Here is a 23,583-nt window from a genome sequence, read left to right as displayed (position 1 = left end):
GCACGCGCCACCATGCCCAGCTAATTTTTTGTATTTTTAGTAGAGACGGGGTTTCACCATGTTGACCAGGATGGTCTCGATCTCTTGACCTCGTGATCCACCCGCCTCGGCCTCCCAAAGTGCTGGGATTACAGGCTTGAGCCACCCCGCCCGGCCAAGTATAGTGTATTGTATGTCAATTAGACCATAATAAAACTGTTTAAAAACATAATGAAAGAGAAAGAATGAAAGAAGAAAGAAAAACGAAAGAAAGAAAGAAAGAAAGAAATGTATGATGATGTAACTATTACCCTTCAGTAGTTTGGTTTTTAACTTAATTCTATTGAGTGTTAGTATTTAAATGTTTAGAAACTATCTTAGTCTTCTTACTTAAAACTCCCATAAAGAAATAATTTTTAAAAACAAAGTTAATTTTGTGTGAAAGAATTTTATTCACGATTTTGTCACTATTTTGGAAGGGCACCTATTGATAATGTTTAGGATGAATGAGAAAGAAATTTAATCAAGATTTGCTTTTTTTAGCTTGCTTTGGAAAAATTTTTCCGAGAGAAATACAGCCTTTAGCTTTTCCTTCCCAATGCACTGACAGATGTCCAATTTTGTCTTTTCTCCCTATAATACAATAAAATTATTCACCTTAATAATGTAATAATTTACTGTAAAGCATTCTACATTATTTTATTTTAAAATAATCACAACTATACATAAAGTTAGTGTTAAATGCTTGTCTTTATAATTTTCTATCCTAAAACTTAATACATTTTTATAGAAACAGCCTTACATTTTACAGTATTCATACAGCACAGCTAGCAGGTGGGGTGGAGGGATCTCTCCTGCTCACTGTGTTCTCATGCTGCCTCATGTTTACTATCTTCTGATAAGACCATTAGATATACAGTAAAAGAGTGAGACTTTGATTACATTACTCATTCCTTAGTCAGTTTTTCCTGCTCTTCCTGGAGTGCATTATAGTGCAAGTAAAACAGACAATCTTCCTGTCTCTGTTTCTTTCTGTTCTTCCTATTCTACATGGATTGAATGATGTACAGAGACACACACAGTTTTATACCGTATCTTATATTTTAAAAATGACTTTTACATGACAAAAAGGTGGATGGCTTAACTTTACCACCCAGTATGTAGGCTTTGAAGCTAATTAAAATCTGGTGGCTTCTGAATTACTTGTGGGTCCCTACAGTGATGGAAATTGCCTCTTTCAGTATTATCGACTGACAGAACAGGTGATAACTTGTTTGCATCCTTTGAACAAATTCGTTAGTTTCCCATGATGGCTGTTTCAGGTAAATACTCCAGTATTTAATTAGCTGATTCTCTTTGGTGAACGCATAAACAATTATAGAACCTTTTCTCTCCGTTTGTATTCAGGACTCCCATGCTTTTTATGGCTTGTGTGACTCATCTTCAGTCTATAGTTGTATGCCTGACAGTTGCCATTAATAACTATTAAAGCAGCTGCCTATGTATTTTTTCATGATCTAAAAATAAGATTCTATCAATCTTGAAGATTAGCTGCTCGAACAGCAAAAGTTTTAAGCTTCTTCAATCCAAGTTCTCCAGTTGACATCACTAAATCTAAATAATCTACATCACTGCCTCATACATTGAAGTGACTTGTCAATGTTGAAAATTTCTATACGGAGCTCATACAAGTGTTACATCGACAGTAACCTGTGCAAGTGAACATTCAATGTCAACACATATTGAGTACCATCCATAAGCTTGTCCCTAAGGATACAAGGGGTACTCAAGACCTAGTCTCTGTTTTAAAATAATTACTAAAATAGTAGAAGAATAGATAAATATTCAACCATATTACCTTTTTAAAATTTAATGTTAATCTGATGAAACTCAGAGAAGTAACTCAGAGGAATATTTGCACATGGGACAGTAGGACTTTGAGGTAGTTTCTGTTACCACTTGTAAAGGGGGGAATAAAGAAGAGAATATCATAACATTGAAAACAGTTCTTGAAGAAAGAAGATAGCAGTTTTTTAAAAATAGCACTTTGTGTGACTCTCTGGTAAGATGGAGATATCTCTAGAGAGGATGTTAGGAAATTTTTGTCAAAATGCTTTCCCTTAAAATGTGGAAGCCTGTAATGAATATCTAAATTATTACTCAAGGCTTCTTTTTTGGACTTATTTTTCCCTGGAATGTTCACTATACTCAGATTAATCACTTGACTTAGCTTTATAAGTTGAACATTTTGGAAAGCATCACGTTCTATTTTAGACATTAAGGTAAAGACTGAGTGGCCTTTTGAATACAACCATTACTCTGGAACTTAACCAAAACCCCACCTTTGCAATGACCATTCAAATGTTGAAATTACAGTGCAAGAAATTGGATATTCATAGGACAAAAAGTGCAGCTAGTTTTTTAAATAACCTAAATCAGGAAGAGGACTTTCTGGGATTAGAATTATAAAGTTTATAAGAATTTGCTCTTCAACGCTGGATTTTAGCTAGGTGTGGTGGCTCATGCCTGTAATCTCAGCGCTTTGGGAGGCCCAGGTGGAAGAATCCCTTAAGCTCAGGAGTTTGAGACCAACCTGGACAACATAGTGAGACCCTATCTCTACAAAAAAAAAAAAAAAGGAAACAAAAAAACATATAAGTGTACATGGTGACATGTGCCTGTAGTCCCAGCCACTCTGGGTGACAGAGCAAGACTGTCTCAAAAGACAAACAAAAAACAAAAAAACTGGGTTTTATTAAAGCAAGAAGAACTAAATTTATTCAAAATTTGTCAAGTCACTAAATTGTAGAAAGTTAAGCAGCTCCTTCTTTATGAAGTTGTAAACTGAAAAGTGTTTTTTATGCAACAATCTTAGATGCAAAGTTTCCTGACAAATTAAGTCTTTCTTGGATAGAGAGAAAAGGACAGTGGTCCAGTTGAAGAGTTTTACTTTCTAAGTCATTAGCTCCTGATCCTCAGGAACTTGGCAACTCCTGGGAGATTCAAAGACAACTAGAGTTTGGTATTTGAGGTATGGGTTATTTGCTACTGGAGTAAAACAAGACTGCTAGAGGACTTTAAAGCAAGTGTCTCAAACTCAATGCCAGCATTGGTCAACATAAATTAATGCAGCAGGTGGGTGTTTCAAGACATAAAACTGAAAAGCACAGGTCCTGTCTCTCTAAGGAGTTCAGCCACTATGTGGGTCTTGTAGACTATTGCCATGCAAGAGCTAGTGCCTAATTTTTGCCATATCTTCTCAATTTCAGACAGCAACTGAAATACAGCATTTAAAAAATATTAAATTCCCCAATTTAAAACTATTATATACCAAAAATGTCACCAATTTTTAGCATACTCTGGACAATCCTTATTAGAACCAATAAAGCAGCTCTGTAGCCCAAGTCTTGCAGAAAATTAGTACATACAGTTAATAACCTTTGTTGGCAGATTCCATATTTGCAAATTCATTTACTTGCTAAAATTTTGAGACCTCGAAGTCAATACTGTGACAGTTTCACTGTTATTTGTGGATATGCACAAAGTGGCAAAAATTTTTAGTTGCCTGAAGCATGTCTTCCCAGCTGAGGTTGAACCTATCAACACTCTGCTTTCTTGTTTCAATTATTGTACTGTCAAGTGCAAGAAGACTGTGGTGTGCCTTATGGAGAAAATACCAGTGCTAGAGAAACTACATTTGGCCACACCATGAGTTATCGTGCCTTTGCTTGTGAGTTCCTTGTTAATAAATCAATAATATATATTGATATGGTTTGGCTGTGTCCCCACCCAAAATCTCATCTTGAATTGTAGTCCCCATAATCCCTATGTGACAAGGGGGAGACCAGGTGGAGGTAACTGAATCATGGGAGCAGTTACCCCATACTGTTCTCATAATAGTAAGTTCTCATGAGATCTGATGGTTTTATAAGGGCCTCTTCCCTCTTAACTCATTCACTCTTTCTCCCTCCCAATACCTGGTGAAGAAGGTGCTTTGTTTCCCCTTTGCATTCTGCTATGATTGTTTCCTGAGGCCCCCTCAGACATGCAGAACTGTGAGTCAGTTAAACCTCTTTTCTTTATAAATTATCCAGTCTTTGGCAGTTCTTTACAGACGTATGAGAACGGACTAATCCATATATTAAATAATATGTCTTTAAACAGAAACAGATAAGTTTATATCTTGACTGGCTTACAAATATGTTGTGACCAGAATCTTGCATGACCCCAACACTGTATTTTCTCAAGGAGCAATGGCACAGTATTTGCTAATTCAGTACTTGTGGTGACTTTTAAGAACATAACTACTGCAAATAATAAGAATCAACTGTAATCTTTTGTTATAGTTATGAGTTACTAAACAAAGCCAAGCTTCATAAAAAACTCAGAGTCTCAGTTGGTAAAGCGAGTTGGGACTGAGGAATAGTGGATCAACAAGTGGAGCTCTGAATGAGATACCTGGTAGAGTGGGGAGCTCTGAGTGACCCAAGTGCCCTTCACACTCCCAAAGATGTTTCTCCTTACACACACAGTTCTGTTGAGTGTTGGGGAGAAACGATTTGCTAGTCACCTATGAGGAAATTCCCACAGCTAGCCCAGCACTCAAGTCAGAGATTACCCCTTCTAATTCACTTACAGAGCAACTGAATTAGTAAGAGGTAGGACGACTATATGACTACCTGGGAATTAAGCCTCTGGCATTCTCAGTTCCCATTAGTACACTGAAAATTGAGACATCCTCACATCATTGTACTCATGAAGTGATGAAGGTATTTGTGGACTAACCACACTGACAAAGAAGAAGGTAGGGTGAATCATGCACCTTGTCTCCAAACTGATGACATAGACATGGAGGTGCTGGATTGAAATTGAATTCTAATAATAATAAGTTTGCTCATTTGTACACTGCTAATATCCCAATTGCAAGGTTTATTAGAAGAAGCTTTATTATTGTAGCCAGGTGGACAAAGGTATCCCATCCACCTGAGTAAGAGAGAGGATTAAACCAGCATGCAAAGAAGAAAGGGGAGTTTGAAAATCAGTCAGAAAAGGCTGAGGTGTCTCAAATCAACATTGAGCTTTCTCTTTTCACCTGTTCATTTGAAAGAGTTACACAATAGTTTTGTTAGGGTGTCAAACAGATTTTTCAGAGGGAAGAGATAGCACAATGAATAAAATGAATTTTATTCTCCAAGCTTCCAGACTCCTCCTTTTAAGAAGCAGTCGGTTCAGAAATAAATTATATTTCTTGGGGGACTTCCCATGGATGAGAAGATTGCATGATTGAAAAGCAGGGCTTTAGAAATGGGCGATTGAGTGGATCTGAGGAGGAAGGGAAAAAAGAAGCATGAAAACTGGGTAGTACTGTAGCAAGAATAGTAACGTGGACAGGTTAGAAGAAATTTCTAGTAGCTGCCATAGAAAAAAACTGCAATTGGATGTTAAAAAACATAAATTATTTACTCCTGATTCATCATTTCAGTCTTACTTAAATCAAGAATTGAATCAGTAACCTTCAGCTCCAATTGAATAATCATGAAAACACCTGCTTGATTTAAGTTTTATTCTGCAGACATCTTTATCACTGGCTTTTGTTCATTTGCTTGTTTGTTTGTTACTGAGACAGGGTTTCACTCTGCTGCCCAGGTTGGAGTGCAGTGGTGCGATCACAGCCCACTGTAGCCTTGACCTCTTGAGTAGCTGGGATTACAGGTGGACACTACCGTGCCTGGCTAAGTTTTGTATTTTTCATAGAGATGGGGTTTCGCCATGTCGCCTAGGCTTATCACTGTTACTTTAAAACTTTTCTTTAAATCCCACAATGTATATTTGTTTCCAGCCTCTTGTCTTGCCTTAATATATCCTCTGGTTTATCAAGGATTTGTCTCTGGTTCTACCAGGCAACGATTCACACTTCTAAGCCAAGGCATGCATAATGAGGTAAAATTCCATGGGCAGCAACCCTTGCCTTATGATGTAAGCAGAGTCCTCTACACAGCCTGCTTCTTCCTTCGTATTTCAGAGTCACCGATTGAGAAGTGACTGTTTGAGAACATCTAAAAGAGTCACTCCAATATTTTATTTAGCTTCCTGAAGCAGAAGAGACTTCAGAACAGTTTCTCACATTGCTGACCTTGTTGTATTTCAGGTTTGCTCGAGTGGGATGCACATGAGACAGCTTCTCATGGGAAGCTATACACATGAGATTTGATTCTGGCTACAAACTGGGTCAATTAACTCTCCCACACCTCTCCTCCTGTCATGCTATGCTGGTAGATGTAATAATGTAAGGTCTGCAATGAATTTACTTATAGTTACATTTTTTTTTTTTAGGCAGTGTCTCACTCTGTCACGCAGGCTGGAGTGTAATGGTATGATTAAGGCTTGTCTTCTGGGCTTGACCTCCTAGGCTTGAGCAATCCACCCTACAGTTATTTTTATATTGTGTGCACCCTCCATTTTTATCTTCTTCCCACTTTTGATGTACTTCCAAATCTATATTACTATAGCCTGTAAAAAAAAACAGTTCCGGCCAGGCATGGTGGTTCATGCCTGTAATCCCAGCACTTTGGGAGGCTGAGGTGGGCGGATCCTGAGGTCAGGAGTTTGAGACCAGCCTGGCCAACATTATGAATCCCCATCTTTACTAAAAATACAAAAATTAGCTAGACATGCTTGAGGCTGAGGCAGGAGAATTGCTTGAACCTGTGAGGCAGAGGTTGCATCAAGCCAAGATAGTGCCATTGCACTCCAGCCTGGGTGACAGAGAGAGACTCCATCTCAAAAAAATCCAATGCATTACAGGTATAAATGTATACACTTACTTTCTTAGACTTCCTCTGAGCTTTTCAACCCTTTGGCAGAAAGGAAACCCTATATTCCTCAAGGCACAACCTCCTGGAGTGGCCTGCACTCTCAATTTTGGGCTTATATTAACTCCATATTCCATATTCGACTGAACCACGTAGCAGCCATTTTCACAGTATTCCCTTAGGTGCTATTAATCCTCCTGTATGCAAAGCCTTAGCCTTTTATGAGGCTATGCCCTGCAACTGTACTACCATCTTACACTCTATTTTTGTCATCTACTGATTAGATTACTATTTTCAGAAATTATTGAAGCTCTTGGCCTTTGGCTCCTACTCTTCCTTCTTATGGTAACCACTGCTTTCCTCTTCGCTACTCCGTCCTGTGATATTTCAAACTCCAAGTGGCTCTGGAGTTTGAAATATCCTACTAATATAGCTAACTATTGCTTCAAAGTTTTGTGACTTCCTCAATATATGCTATTGTATCTTGTTTAAGAAATCTTTCCCAAAGTCATAGAAAACTTTCTTTTATTGTCTTCTAAAATTCTATAATTTTGCCCTTCACACATAGATTCACACAATTCCACTGGAATTGAATTTTATGTATTATAAGAAGTAGGGACCTAACTTTATATTTTTCTATGGTAGATTCCTAATTTCTACCACATTTATTGAAAAATAGACAGTTCTTCAAAGATCTAGATTTCCAGCTATGTGATAAAGCAAATTTCATTCTCTATGGGTACATCTGTTTTTGATATTTTTATTTTATTTTATTGTTTGATTTGTTTATCCTTGTGCTTATGCTACACTAGCTTAATTATAGCTTTATAGACATTATTCATATATGTTAAGGCAATTCTTACTATATTGTTCTTTTGCAAATTTTTTGTGGGGGCAATTTTAGGCCCTTTGATCTACCATATCAATTTTAAAGTCAGCTTGCCAGGCTTCCTAAACACTCTGTTGGTATTTTATTGGGATGGCACTAAAACTATAGATCAATTTTGGGAGAACTGACATCTTTATTATGCTGAGACTTGCAATCCATAAACATGGCATATTTCTCCTTTTATTTAGGCTCTCTTAAATGTCTGTCAACAAAGGTTTATGATTTTCTCTGTAGAATTCTAGAAATCCTCTGTTTGACAAATTCCTGTATAGTTTATAGTCTCTGATGCTGCCTATGATAAATGGTATTTGAAAATGAAATTTTCTAAATCTTGGTTCTTGGCATATAGATACACAATTAATTTTTGTGTATTAATTTTAATCCAGATAATTTGATATACTAAAACACGACTGAGGATATACTGGGTCTGATACATTGACTCATGAAGATTCATTTGCAGGTGACATTATTTTTTTTTCCTTTCTTATTTTGTAATGTTTCTTTCTTTTTAGGCCTTCATGTGCTACTGTGATCCCTAGTATAATATTTATTAGAACTTGTGATAGTTCTTATACTTGCCTTGTTCCTTAAATTTAAAAAAATTCTTTTGAATTTTGCACCCTTAAATAAAATGTATATTTTAGATTTTGTATAGTTATTCCTCATCAGCATAAGGCTATTATGTTCCGTTGCTGCTTTCCTAAGAATTTTTACTATATTGTACAGCAAAAGAAACAATCAACACAATGAAAACCCAACCTACTTATTGGGAAAAAATATTTGCAAACTATATATCTGATAAAGGATTAATATATAACTTTTACATAGAACTCTGACAACTGAAAGAAATGAACAAACATTTGATTAACAGATGAATGGACAAAGGACTGGAATAGACATTTCTCTGAAGAAGACATAAAAATGTCCCACAAGTATATTAAAAAAGTACCACCTCATTGATCATCAGAGAAATGCAAATTAAAACCACAATGAGATATTGCCTCATACCCATTAGAATGACTGTAATAAAAAAGACAATAGATAAGTATGGGTGAAGGCTATAAAGTAAAAGAAACCATTGTACACTATTAGTGAAGTATAGATTGGTGCAATCATTATGGAAAACAGTATGGAAGTATGTTAGTTCATTTTGTGTTGCTATAAAGAATACCTGAGGCTGCTAATTTATAAGGAAGAGAGGTATATTTGGCTCCTGGTTCTGCAGGCTGTACAAGAAGCATGGCATCAGCATCTGCTTGGCTCCTGGTAAAGCCTGAGGAAGCTTTTACTTGTGGCAGAAGGCAAGGGCGAATTAACTGTGTCACATAGAGAGGGAACAAGATGAGGGCAGACATGGCAGGTTCTTTTTAACAATCGGATCTCATGGTGACTCATAGAGTGAGAACTCACTTATTACTATGAGGACAGCACCAAACCATTCATGAGTGATCCACCACCATGACCCAGACTTTTACTGCTATGTCCAACTCCAACATTTGAGATCAAACTTTAACACGAGATTTGGAGAGGACATACATTCAAACCGTATCAGTTTACTCCTGATCCCCCAATCTCATGTCCTTTCCACATTCAAAGTACAATCATCCCTCCCAATAGTTCTCCAATGTCTTAACTCCTTCCAGCATCAACTTAAAAGTCCAAAGTCTCATTCGAGACTGGAAGATTAAGCTCTGATTTTTTATCTCACACAATTTTCTACCTAATGGGTCTAGGGAGTCATGCCCTATAAACCATAAGTTATCATCAAATGGGTTTTATTTGACCCTATATATTGTAACAACTTTTCAACTTGACTCTGCCATATATTATGAGACAAGGAAAAAAAAATTAACCCCCAAATATATTTCCTTGACATACCTTGAAATTGCCCTGCAAAGTCTCTTGTGGGGAAAATCCACCTTCTACAGAGAACCTCCTTGTCCCTTTGTTTTTCTTCCTTCCTTTCCAGATCCGGGAGATAATCAACTAAGAGCCAGGCACTCTTTCAAGTCTGATAAAAAACAATTTACTACCTGCTCTCTTTAAAGTCTGCTATCTAAGAGCTTCCTCTGTACAATAAAACTTTGTATCCGCAATCCTTGATCTTTAAACTGAACATTCCTTTCTATTGATCTAGGTCTTTAGAGAAACTCAACCAATTGTCAACCAGAAAATGTTTAAATTTACCTATAGCCTAGAAGCCCCCACTTTGAGTTGTCCCACCTTTCTAAACCAAAACAATGTATCTCTTAAATGTATTTGATTGATGTCTCATGCCTTCCTAAATATATAAAGCCAAGCCGTATCCCGATCACCTTGGACACGTGTTCTCAGGAACTCCTGAGGGCTCTGTCATGGGCCATAGTCACTCATATTTGACTCAGAATAAATCTCTTCAAATATTTTACAGAGTTTAACTCTTTTCATCGACACACTCAAGGCAAGTTCCTTCTACCTATAGCCTGTAAAATTAAAAACAAGTTATTTACTTCTAAGATACAATGGTGATACATGCATCGGGTAAACATTCCCATTCCAAAAGAAAGGGATCAGTCCAAAGAAAGGGGCAATAGTCCCCATGCAAGTTTGAAACCCATCAGGGCAGAAATTACACCTTAATGCTACAAAACAATCTTCCTCGACTCCATGTTCTGCATCCTGGTGTGAGGGCGGGCTCCTAAGACCTCAGATAACCCTGCCCCCATGGCCATGCTGGGTTCAGTCCCCATGCTTACATTTATGAGTTGGAGTCTCATGCCTGCAGCTTTTCCAGGCTGAGGGTGCAAGTTGCCAATGACTACCATTCTGGGATCTGGGACGATAGGAGCTCTATTCCCAGAGCTTCAATAGGCAGTTTCCCTGTGGGGACTCTGTGTGGGAACTCCAATTCCACATTTTCCCTAGGCACTTCCCTAGTAGAAGCTCTCTGTGGGGGCTCTGCCCTTGTGAAAGGTTTCTGTGTACCCACTGAGGCTTTCTCATATATTCTCTGAAATCTAGGTAGAAGCTGCAAGGCCTTCACTTTTATAATCTGTGAACAGCTAAGGCTTAGTGGTGGCCCAAGCAGTACCTGTGGCCATTTGAGCTGTGGCTGTAGCTGTAGTGGCCAGGATGCAGGGAACATATCCTGAAGAGGCACAGGACAGTGGCTCCTTGGTCCTGGTCCCCAGATCCATTCCATTCTCCTAAGCCTCTTGGCCTGTGATGGGGAGGGCTATCCTGAAGGCTTCTGAAATGCTTTTGAGGCCTCTTTCTCATAGTCTTGGCTGTTAGTACCTGTCTCCCTTTTAGTCATGCTAATCTCTGTAGCAAGTGGTTGCTCCACCGCACAGCCCACTTGTATTTCTTTTCTGAAAATGCTTTTTTCTTCTCTACCACACAGCCAGGTTGCTAATTTTCTAAATTTTTAGGTTCTTTTTCCCTTTTAATTATAAGTTCCAACTTTAAACTCACTCCTTTGCTACCATATCTGATTACAGGCTGTTAGAGGCAGCCATGTCATTTCTTGAATACTTTGCTACTTAGAAATTTTTTACACCAGATACCCTAGGTCATTACTTTTAAGTTCAGCCTGCCACAGAGCCCTAGGGCATGAAAACACTGCAGCCAAGTTCTTTGCTAGGGTATAGTAAGGGTCGTCTTTGTTCCACTACTCAATAAGTTTCTCATTTCCATCTACACCTCTTCAGCCTGACCTTCACTGTGTGTATTTCTGTCTGTATTTTGGTCACAACCACTTAACCAGTCTCTAAGGAGTTCTAAAATATCCACCTTCCTTTCTTCATTTGAACCCTCCAAACTCTTTCAATCCCTGTGTGTTACCCAGTTCCTAAACCTTTCCACATTTTCAGGTATGTTTATATCAATGCCCTGCTCCCAGTACCAATTTTCTCTATTAATTAGTCCATTTTTTATTGCTGTGAAGAAGTATCTGAGGCTGGGTAATTTATAAAGAAAGGAGGTTCATTGGGCTCTTGGTTCATGCTATACAAGACGCATGGTACCAGCATCTGCTTGGCTTCTGGTGAAGCTTCAAGAAGCTTTTACTCATGGCAGAAGGCAAAGGGGAAGCAGGCATGTCACATTATAAGAGAGGGAGCAAGAGAGCTAGGGGAGGTGCCAGGCTCTTTTTAGCAGTTAAATCTGGTGGTAACTGATAGAGTGAGAACTCACTTATTCCTGCAAGGACAGCACCAAGACATTCATGAGGGATCTACTCCTATGACCCAAACACCTCTCACCAGGCCCCACCGCCAACACTGGGCATCAAATTTCCACATGGGATTTGGAGGACACACACATCCAAATAGTATCAAGAGGCTTCTAAAGAAATTAAAAATAGAACAACCATATGACCCAGCATTCCTTCTGCTGGATATACAGCCAAAGGAAAGGAAATAACAACCTTCTAAAGATATCTGTATTTCCATGTTCATTGCATCAGTAGTCACAATAGCCAAGATATGGAAACAACCTGAGTGTCCATCAATGGTCAAATGAATTTTTAAAGACTGTGACATGCACACACACACACACACACCACACAATGTCACATTATTCAGCCTTAAAACTGACATCCTGCTCTTTGCCATGAATGAACCTGGAGGACATTATGTTAACTAAAATCAGCCAGACACAGAAAGAAATATATTACAATTTCACTTGCATGTGGAATTTAAAAAAAAATGTCTGGAGATAGAGAATAAAGCAGTAGTTACCAGGGATGTGGTCAGGGGCAGGAAAACGTTGCAAAATAGCAGATATGTAGGAGGGGCAAGTCTAGAGACCTAATGTACAAGAACTATGGTTAGTAACATTATATTGCATTTAAGATTTTTGCTAAATGAATAGATTTTAGCTGCTTTTGCTACAGAAAAAAAGGTTACTATGTGAAATGATGGATATTTTAATTTGCTTCACTCTAGTAGCTATTTTTTATTATCTATATGTATCTCATATCATGTTGTATATTTTAAATATATACAATACAATTTATAGGAAGGACTTTTTACTACAAAAGATGTAATATCCTTCTTAAAATATGTAAATGGAATGAAGTACGTTAATAGGATTTCTAGTGTTGATTTGTTCTTATATCTTTGGGTCAAGACGTATTATTGGCTTACACATTGTTGAATTTGGTTGCTAATTTATACAGTTGTTAGAAGTTTTCATCTATGCTTGTGAGTGAGGTTGACAAGCAACTTTCCTTTTTTCTTAGTGTCTGTACATGAAGAGAAATATTTTTGGTATTGAAATTATTCTATACTCAAAAATTACATGTAGAGTCTGTTCTACACCTTGGAATAATATTTATATAAGTTGGAATTATTCAGGTTTTCCCTTTCATAATGTCCATGACTTTCGGAGTTACGTATTTTCAAAAAATAAAATATATAGATGTTCATTTCATCTAAGTTTTCAATTTGATTGTTATAAAATGTTTACAAAATTTTCCTTTAATGTTATTAGTGTTTTTATGTATGAGTTCTCTTCCTTTTATTGCTTAATAATGTTCATTTTTTCTCTCTCTGCCTCTTCTCTTTCTTTCTTGCTCTCTCAAGACAAGCCAGAGATTTGTCAATTTTATTAGTGTTTGTTGGGGAACTGACTATTATCTTTAGAAATTTTATTTATTCTATGCTTATTTTCTGTTAATCTAATGATCATAAAATACAAATGTACACACAAGACATTTACATCTTAACTTGCATTTTTGTCTTCTTTTTGGTGTACTTTGAGGAGTAGCTTCTAAAAATTAGATTCAGTTAATTGTATCAGTCATTTTGGAGGTTTTTGTCGTTGTTACCTAGGTAAGAAATCTTTGCTTACTGTAAGATTGAATTATTCCCTCCTAGCTGTTCTTTTGAAAGTTCTGGGTTTTAGCTTTTGTGTTTAGGTATATGATTTATTTTGAGTTAATTTTTGTATATGTAGTTAGATAGCATCAATGTTTATTTTTTCTATATGGATCACTATTTGTTGAAAAGACTATTATTTCCTAATTCCCAAAAAGCATTGATAACTTTATAATAAATCAGTTGACTGTATATGTCTGGGTTTATTTCTGGTTTCACTATAGTGCTCTATTGATTTATATATTTATTTTAGAAACACTGTACAGTCTTGATTACAGCAATTTTAAATTTATCATTAAAAGTGGTGTCCAATACATTTGACCAACAAACATATTTTAAAAAGCTCAACATCACTGATCATTAGAGAAACGCAAATAAAACCACAATGAGATCCCATCTCACACCAGTCAGAATGGCAATTATTAAAAAGTTAAGAAACAACAGATGCTGGTGAGGCTGTGGAGAAACAGGAATGCTTTTACACTGTTGGTGGGAGTATAAATTAGTTCAATCATTGTGTAAGATAGTGTGGCATTTCCTCAAAGACCTAGAGGCAAAAATACCATTCCACCTAGCAGTGCCATTACTAGAAAAGGAATATAACGCATTCTATTATAAAGACACATACATGCCTATGTTCGTTGCAGCACTATTCATGACAGCAAAGACATGGAATCAACCTAAATGCCATCCACTAGACTGGATAAAGAAAATGTGGTAAATATACAATATAAAATACTATGCAGCCATAAAAAGGAATGAGATCATGTCCTTTGCAGGGACATGGATGGAGCTGGAGACTATTATCGTTAGCAAACTAGTGCAGGAATAGAAAACCAACTACCATATGTTTTCACTTATAAATGGGAGCCAAATGATAAAAACACATGGATACCTGGTCTAGGGGAACAACACACACTGGAGCCTGTCAGAGGGTGCAGGTTAGGAGGATGCAGAGGATCAGGAAAAATAGCTAGTGGGTGCTAGAATTAATACCTGAATGATGGGATAATCTGTGTGGCAAACCAGTATGGATACACATTTACCTAAATAACAAACCTGCACATCCTGCTCATGTACCCCTGAACTTAAAATAAAAGTTGGAAATAGAAAAAAAAATAAAATAAAAGTGGGGTCAAATTTTATTTCTCCTTTCTCAAATTTACTTTGCTATTTTATATCCTTTGCATTTCAGTTTAAATTTTAAAATTAATTTGTTGATCTCTATGAAAAACTTGACATTTTCAGAATTGCACTGAGTCTCTAGATCAGCTTGAAAAAAAATTGAATCTTTCAATTTATGTATCTATTCTCTACATCTTGTAGAACTAGTCAATTTTTAGAAGTGTTATTATGTCTTTTGATGGGTTTACCCCTTTATCATTATGACACATACCTTTTTCCTAATTTCTGATAATATTCCCTGTCCTAAATTTTTCCATATCTGATATTAATACAGCATTCTTCTAATAATTACCATTTTCATGACATTTTTCCTATACTTTCCACTTGTTTTTGTTGTGATATTTGTGTCTATAATAGTAGTATCTTTGTTCCCCTATTTGTAGTGTATTCTTTTAACTCTGGCAATTTTTCAGATACTTTTTCCTTTATCACAGTTGTTTGTTAATTTGTTTTCTTCACTTTAATTATCATATATGTTGATTCGTGTTTACTTTTTTTTTTTTTTTTTTTTTTTTTTTATTTGTTTTTTTTTTTTTTTAAGTTTGAGTTTTCATCAAATTTGAAATTTTTGGCAATTATTTTTTAAAATATACTTTCTGTCTAATTTAGATCACCAATTAAACAGATTTTGGACTGCTTGATATTGTCTCACACATTTTCATTTTCTTAAGGCCTTCCTTTAAAAAAAACTGTATTTATCTCAATGCTTTAATTTGGATAATTTCTATTATTATGTCTTTAAGTTAACCAGTCATTTATTCAGCCCGATCGAAACTTCAGCTAAGTCAATTTTGTGGATTTTTCACCTCAGATAATTGGTTGTGTTTTTAGCTCTGGGAATTCTTTTTAAAAATATATGTCTTTCCTTCATTTCCTTGTTATGTTTATTCCTTTAAAACATTACAGATATTTAATATTAGTTTCAAGTTCCTGGGTTTTGCTATGTTTGCTTCCAGGCTTCCTACAGGCTACTCAGGCCTTGCTAGAGAGTCCTTGTTTATGCCATACCAGTTGATCATGCAGACTAAATTTCCTGTAATGAAGCGGATATCATTTTATCTAGCAAGGCATATACATGGGTATAAGCATTAGCAATTTATCACTAAGTGGAAAGGACATAAAAGACAATTGACTGAGTCAGGTATAGAAGGTACAAATAAGTTGTGAGTGGGTAACTCAGACTCCTTTATCACCAACTTCTGCTACATTGCCTCCTCTCTCAATCCATCTGGGAAGTACTTTATGATCAGTTGGCTAAAGAAGAAAAAACTCAAAGCCTAGTTACAGAGAGGTAGGTCTGCAAGAAATGCTGATGCCAACTGAAAGAGGATGACTAGAGCATTCTAGCCCCACTCAGAGGTGATCATAAAGGAAAACAGTGAAGGAAATCTTTCCCTGTGGGCAAAATTTGGTTGCTTAGTTTGAAGCAAGTTGCCAGAAATATACTGTTGACCCTTAAGCAACAAACATTTAAGTGTGCAAGTCCACTTACACAAGGATTTTCTTCTCTGCCACCAGAGACAGCAAGAATAATCCTTTTCCTCCTCTTCAGCTTATTGAATGTGAAGATGATGAGGATAAAGACCTTCATGATGGTTCACTTCCACTTAGTAAATAGTAAATATATTTTATCTTCCTTATGATTTTCTTAATAACACTTTCTTTTCTGTAGCTTACTTTATTGTCACGTCATGATATATGATACAGGTAACATGCAAAATATGTGTTAATCGATTGTTTATGTTAATGGTAAGGCTTCCCATCAACAGTAAGCCATTAATAGTTAAGTTTTGGGAAAGTCAAATGTCATACATGGATTTTCAACTTCATTAGTGTCTCTGCCCTTAACTCCTGCATTGTTAATGGGTCAACTGTGTATCTACAACAGTTTGAGGGCTGTTGCTAAGTCTGGTTTAATGGGTGGAGGCTTAGAAGAAACAGCACTGTAAAGTGGATAAAAAGGAAGTCAGGGGAGAGGCATGTAGCTGGATTGCTTGGAGGTGGCACAGACTGTGAAGATAAATATGTCTCATGTGAATACCATAAAAGGGTATCTTACTAAGGAGGGGGCTGGTAATATTAGAAGGCCAAAATGAAGCACTCAGAGGATGTCAGTTAACCTCTTTCATCAGCCACCCTGGTGCTTACTCAATGGGCCTGTGGACATAGTAGCCAAGGTGGCAGCAATGAAGGCTATGCCTGAAGTCTACAACATGGCATCCCTTTGTTGTCTGATTTGGCTGCTGTGACTGCTGAGTGTCCAATCTGCCAAAATAGATGCTAACATTGAGCCCCTAAGATGGCACCATTGCTTGTGGGATCAGCCAGCTACCTGTGGGTGGCTGATTACATTGACCTTTTGCATTATGAAGGTGGCAGACTCAGACTCATCCTCACTGGGACGAACAAGTATTCTGCATATGAATTTGCCTTCCCTGCCTGCACCGTGGTACCACCCATGCACTCACAGAATGCCCCGCCTGCAATCTTGGTGGTGCTTCACAGCGTGTTGCTAATCATCAAGGAATTTATATCACAGAAAGAAAGTGACTTGGTCATAGTTTAGTTTAATGGTGACATCTTTTTCTTTCTAAATGGTTTATAAAATAATAGTCTGAAAATTATCACATATATTCTCTGAATATGATAAATCATCTTTACAGGTTTGAAATGACATGTTACATTAATTAAAAACTTGCCTTCCTATAATTGCTGTTAAGTTGACCTATTTCTGAGATCTGGCAATATTGATTCAGAATAAATGTGGAAACTAAGGCTCAAAGAGGTTAAGAAATTAGCTCTCATGTCACCCAGCTGGATAGTGGCAGAGACAGGTCTAGAACTGATTTCCTTGTCATACAATAGTGAAATGTATTACCACCTTAAACTGCCTGGGCAAACAAACATAAGGAAAGACATCAGATTTCAGAGTTAGAAAGAACATCTTTTTGTCACTTACTTGGGTTATCTCCTTAAACAATTCATTTAACCACTCTGGAGTTAGTCTCAATTTCCTTGTATTCATTATTAAGCAAATAGTGCCTCCATTCACTATAAATGAAATTTGTCTGGCATATAGATGGGTATACAGTAAGTAGTTACTAGCCGAGCAAAGAATGCAAAAATTTTAAACCTTTCATTTTGATACTATTATCAACTATAACAGAGTATTTTCTAAGGAATCAGTGAGTTCCTGACAGTAGATGCCTTGCAACTTGCTGTCCGGCACTAGGAAACACCTCAAGCGAATCCCGAGTTTTAGATTGTTTTATGCGTGTTGCTCAGTTCAGGAAGGAGAGGAAACAACATCAGTTTTATATTTTTACAACTCTGAACATGTTTTTTTATGTGAGAAAGAATTTTTTCTATAATTGATGCTGGACCATGCTTTGCTACCTAAAGAGTAATTTAACCACTTCTTGGGAAACTAAATTCAGGTCTTCTCTGTTAGTTCTCTTTTTGGATGTAGACATATTTCAAATAGATGGTGATGTTAAAAGTATCAATTTGCTAGATATTCACTTCATTAAAACTGTACACTGGAGGCCTGAATGGTCTAGACTGCTAGTCATTTTATGCTGATCAAGCATGTTTGGTCTCCTGCCATTTCCCATGGTACTGCAGAGACATATTCTGTGGCTTTTAACAGCTATAGATCAAAACAAAAATACAAAACCGTCAATACACAAGCTCTGGTCATAAAAACCACAGAAACAAAAGAACTATTATTTAGTAGGAGTATTCAACATATCAAGTGGGAAAAAAAGCTCTCCGTAATATGAAATTAACCCATTTTTGAAGCTCTAATCTTTAAAGCAGGCAACAGCTCCTTAACTTCTGTGCTGTAGGTTAAATACTTTTATAATGATTGAAACAAATGTAAGCACATCTGAGTTTTGCTACTTTTCTACTCTTTATCTAAATGTGTGATGTAACCTTCAAATGTGTCTTTTTTTTTTAACCGTTTTTTGCAAGGTACAAAATAAATTAAGTACAAATATATATAATTAAGCTAAAAGCCATATAGTATAAATTAATTAAAAATTATTTTGAAGTATTTTAGTGAATTAGTAAATATAAAATTGATAAAATTCTATTGACAAATCAAAATTCTTTAATAATATTAATTTTGTTCATGTTTATTTAATGTCATATTTTACATAAAAATGAGAAAATCATTCTCAGGAGTTAGCTTTGCTGCTAACCAGAAACCATCTAATGTTTGGCTGCCTGTAATGAATAGTGTGCTTCTACGATTTTATCAACTGAAAAAGATTTAGAATTAAGGTGGAGATTTGATTCTAGTTCTGGGATAATAAGGACACTTGGACAAATTATAATCTGCTTCAACCTAGTTTTCCTTTTTTAAAACATGAAAGAATGAGTGTTGAGGACCCATTTAACTCTAAAAGTTAAGATCGTTGATAAAAATGGATTTGATAGCTATTATGATCAGCCTAGGAAAACTTACTTTTAGGTGCCTATCTGTATCCCTTTTTAGCTTGTAAATTTTACAAATGCGAGATTGCAACGTGTTTATCTTAGTACATCAATGACAAATATGATGTCCAGTATATATCCAGTGCTCCATAATTGCAGAATAAATAAAATGTCATTGCATCAAAGTTAAAAACCAGAAAATAGTGTTCTATTGTGACTTGCTAAAACAAAAATAGGAAAAAAAAAAACATACACCCCCCCTGCCGCCACACACACACCTCTTGAACCTCGTTAGAGGACTTACAGGATAACATGAGAAGTTTCACATGGCAATTGTTAACGTGAAATCTTAAACACTGTGACATTATAAATGGTGCAAACATTCAATTAAAACTATAAAACCCAAACTTAAAAGATCATGTGTAATTTATCTGATGAAACAGTGTCTTCTAGCTTGATGCGGATTCTTCTTAAATTACTAATGAGCTAGACCTTTAAAACCACTTGGCAAGATAGTTTTATTGGCTCGCTAATCAGGCTGCACAGTTTTACAACACAGTCTTATGTAAAACTGAAAGACTCAACAACTTTTCAGATATTTGAAAAACAAAACTCAGCATTTGCCTATTTCATTGATTCTCTTCTTATCCTTTCTATTTCGAGATCATTTTCTTTCATTTAAGGTATGTAGATAACACTGGAAATAACACTAATCTAATTTTTTCTTATAGAAAACCTTTCATTTGGGCCTTTTGAGTTTCTTTAGCCACTTTTCTTAATGCTTCACTGCTAGTGAATATACATAATGTCTCCCTGTTCTGTGGAAAGTCGAAACATCAAACTATTTGGCAGGACCAATTCAGAATTTCTTATTGCTGTCTTTTCAGGCCCCAATTCTTGTTATCAGAGAGCCTGTGGTGAAGTTTTGCTGGGTACAGGGACATCAAGTGGTCTTGTCCCAGGGCCTGTGTCTGCAGTGGCAGATGGAGAGTGCCTGCCCTTGGGCCCCAGGGCAGCACGTCCTGTCCCCAGCAGTAACTGGTTCAGGTGGGCTGGTTGTTGGGCTTCCAGGTGTCCTGCTTCGGTGCCAGCAGTGGCGGCAGTGGGCAGGTTTTCAAGGCCTTGGGCAGTAGGTGTGGTATGGGTGACAGCAGTAGCAGAGAATGAACAAACCCTTGGCTCACAAGCTATCCACACTGGTGCTGGTGTTGGCTGTGATGGGCTGAGAGCCCGTCCCCAGGTCCCTGATAGGAGTGCTCAGGTGACACCAATGGTGGACTCAACTGAGCACTGAGTAGCTCCCAGGTCCCCAGATGGGACAGCATGCTCTGGCCCTGGAGGTGCTGAGCCAGCCCGGCGGACCTGACCTAAGGGCCCTCAGTGGTGCCTGCAGGGGCTGTGGTAGGCAGGAGCAGGGTGATCCCTAGGACCCAGGTGAAGTAGGTCTATTTTCAGTGGCAGTAGTCCTATGCAGGTGGCTGGGGAGCTCACGCTTTGCTCAGGCTTTGGCCCTGGCTGCTGTAGCAGCTCCTGTGGATAGGGGAATTTGTCTTCAGGGCATGTGAAAATGTATAGCTTCTTCACTGCTGGGGGCAGTAGGGTCAGCGGAGTCTTTGGAATGCTTCACCACGCTTCAGCCCTGGCAGCAACAGCACCAGCCAGTCACAACAGGGGCTGCAGGCAGGGAATATTGATGTGTGGAGGATGTGTGGGGGCAGGGCTGTTGGGGCCCCGGGGCAGGATGCCCTTTGGTGGGAACTGAACTCTCTGCATGGTACTGTGCTGTTGTAGGGATGATGATGTATCTCGTGTCAGCGTCCCCTGTCCCCTCTGGAGCAATGCCATCCTGCGGCCTCCAGGCGGCACCCTCTGTTAAGTCTGCAGGTGGATGGAGGAGCTTTCCTGTGGCTGGGATTGCAGGAGCCTGTGGTGAGAACGTGCACTGCTGGGATCACACATTGAGGAGCACCCCTAGGCTCCCAAAGGATCCAGCCCAGCAGGCTGCCTCAATTCCTTCCTCCTTGCTGTGTTTCTTGCCACTTCTCTCTTGATCCAGTGTTCTTTCAATGATCTATTCAAAGTGTGATTATCTACTCACTATGTTGGTTCTTGTTTTGGAGGTGGCAGTTCCAGATGCCTCTAGTCAAGCATCTTGAAGCTCTTCCTCTTTTTGTATAGTTTTGGCTTTTAAAGTATTTATCCCACATATTAGAAATGTAAGATTAATCAGTAAGCATGGGAAGAGGGAACAAAAACTGAAAGCAATGTGAAACAAAGGAACCTACTATGTTCCAAATAAATAAAAAGAAAGAGGGAGAGAAAAGAAGAGAAGAGTGGTTGCAAATAAGCTTGTGTGGCTCCTTGGAGGGTGGCAGAGTTTGCTATAGTGGTTCCTCCTGGCCCTGTCAATACTGGAGTCAGGCCCAGCCAGGATGGTGCCTAAAAGCCCGGCCTTGCCAGAGTAGGAACAGGAGGGGATGGGGTAAGGACTGGTCAACTTTGTGACCCAGAGTCTACTACGGCACTGGGGAACCAGTTTTAGGAGAGGCACCAGCTTTGACTCTTGGAGCCACATGGTGGAAGTGATAGACAAATATTAGATATTAACAAGACTTCTACAAAAAGAGGCCCAAGCTCAACACTAGAATTCACAGAAGAACAAAAGAAAACCACGGGCAATGTTGCCACATGCTTGGAATTGTGAAGTGCAGCTTTATGCTCCACACAGTCTCAAAAGGAACTGAAACTGGAGGACCTGAAGAAACTAGAACCAATACTAAAAGAACATTTTTTACATATAATAAAGAATTTCCATTTGATGTTCAGCCTGTTCTGTTAAAAAGAACTTTAGTACCTGGTGAAAAACAGCATTTGGAATTTGAAGAAGATGAAGAACAGGTTGGTGCTGGAGGAGGATCTCCCGATTCTTTTCCTGCTGGATTTCCTGGCACTTTATTGCTTGTGTTAGTCTATTTTCATGGTGCTGATCAAGTCATACCTGAGACTGGGCAATTTACAAAAGAAAGAGGTTTAATTGGACTTACAGTTCCACATGGCTGAGGAAGCCTCACAATGATGTGGAAGGCAAGGAGAAGCAAGACCCATCTTACACAGATGGTAGAAGGCAAAGAGAGAATAACAAAGACGCAAAAGGAAAAGCCCCTGATAAAACCACCAGATCTCGTGAGACTTATTCACTAACACGAGAACAGTATGGGGGAAACCACCGCCATGATTCAATCGTCTCCCACCAGGTCCCTCCCATAACACGTGGGAATTATGGGAGTACAATTCAAGATGAGATTTGTGTGGGGACACAGAGCAAACCATATCACTATTTTATTACCAAAGTTGCTATCAGACCCAAGAGCAGTGTTTCTCACTACAAGAACTAAGAAAACTGGTCTAAAATATGCTAAGAAGCACATATCAATACTTTATTACCAAAGTTGTCCTCAGAATCAGGAGCAGTGTTATCCATTATTAGAACTGAGAAAATTGGTCTGAAATATGCTATATTACAGTTAGTATAAAGGAGCTGAATGACACAGATTTAAGTAATGTGCAAGATACTTCTGTGGCTTTAAGAAGATACATATGTTCATTTTAATGAACACTGAGCTGCAGAATTATATTTAAAAATTAACCAAAGGTGCAGCTCTCTCCTTTAAATTCAAAGACTACAAGCCTACAAAAATGTTTACCAGCACCAAGTGTTCTGCCTTCATGGAGATGGATGTAATTAAACCTGGGCCACTTGCAATAGAACTATACAAGAAACCTACTGACTTTTAAAAATGAAATTGCAATTACAGACCAAGAAACCTCTTGATCTTCATTTATTAATACATCAAACTTTGCAAAGGAATGATCCTGACATGAATAATTTGGAACTTTTGTGAATTTTATTACTCATTAGAAACCATCATAGCTCTGTATATCACTTTCACTCTCAGTAGGCAGGAAGCGTGCCATACCCATGTCAGTAGACCGGAGTTTCCATACATCTTCTGAAATCTAGGTGGAGGCTCCCAAACCTCAATCTTGATTTCTGTGCACCCTCAAGCTCATCACCACATGGAAGCTGCCAAGGGTTAGGGCTTGCCCCCTTTGAAACCATGGGCCAAGCTGTACCTTGGCTCCTTTTAGCAATGGTGGGAGCAGCTGGGACGCAGGGCACCAAGTCCGTATGCTGGACACAGAATGGGGGCCCTGGACCCAGACCACAAAACCATTAGGCTTCTGGGTCTGTGATGAGAGGGGTAGCCACGAAGACCTGTGACATGCCCTGGAGACATTTTTCACATTGTCTTTGGCATTAACCTTCAGCTCCTTGTTACTTATGCAAATTTCTGCAGCCAGATTGCATTTCTCCTCAGAAAATGGGTTTTTCTTTTCTACTGATCATCAGGCTGCAAAT

At 37.9% G+C, this 23,583-nt stretch overlaps 1 pseudogene; it reads left to right on the top strand.

The window, feature by feature from the left end:
* LOC108302437 overlaps positions 1–23,065 on the top strand; it is a 60,149-nt pseudogene extending 37,084 nt beyond the window's left edge.
* Positions 23,066–23,583: the final 518 nt, after the last annotated feature.

Source organism: Cebus imitator, unplaced genomic scaffold, assembly GCF_001604975.1.
Source record: "Cebus imitator isolate Cc_AM_T3 unplaced genomic scaffold, Cebus_imitator-1.0 Scaffold41, whole genome shotgun sequence".
Classification (NCBI taxonomy): domain Eukaryota; kingdom Metazoa; phylum Chordata; class Mammalia; order Primates; family Cebidae; genus Cebus; species Cebus imitator.
Note: the sequence above shows the minus strand (reverse complement) of the source record. Positions and strands in the feature narration are given on the sequence as shown.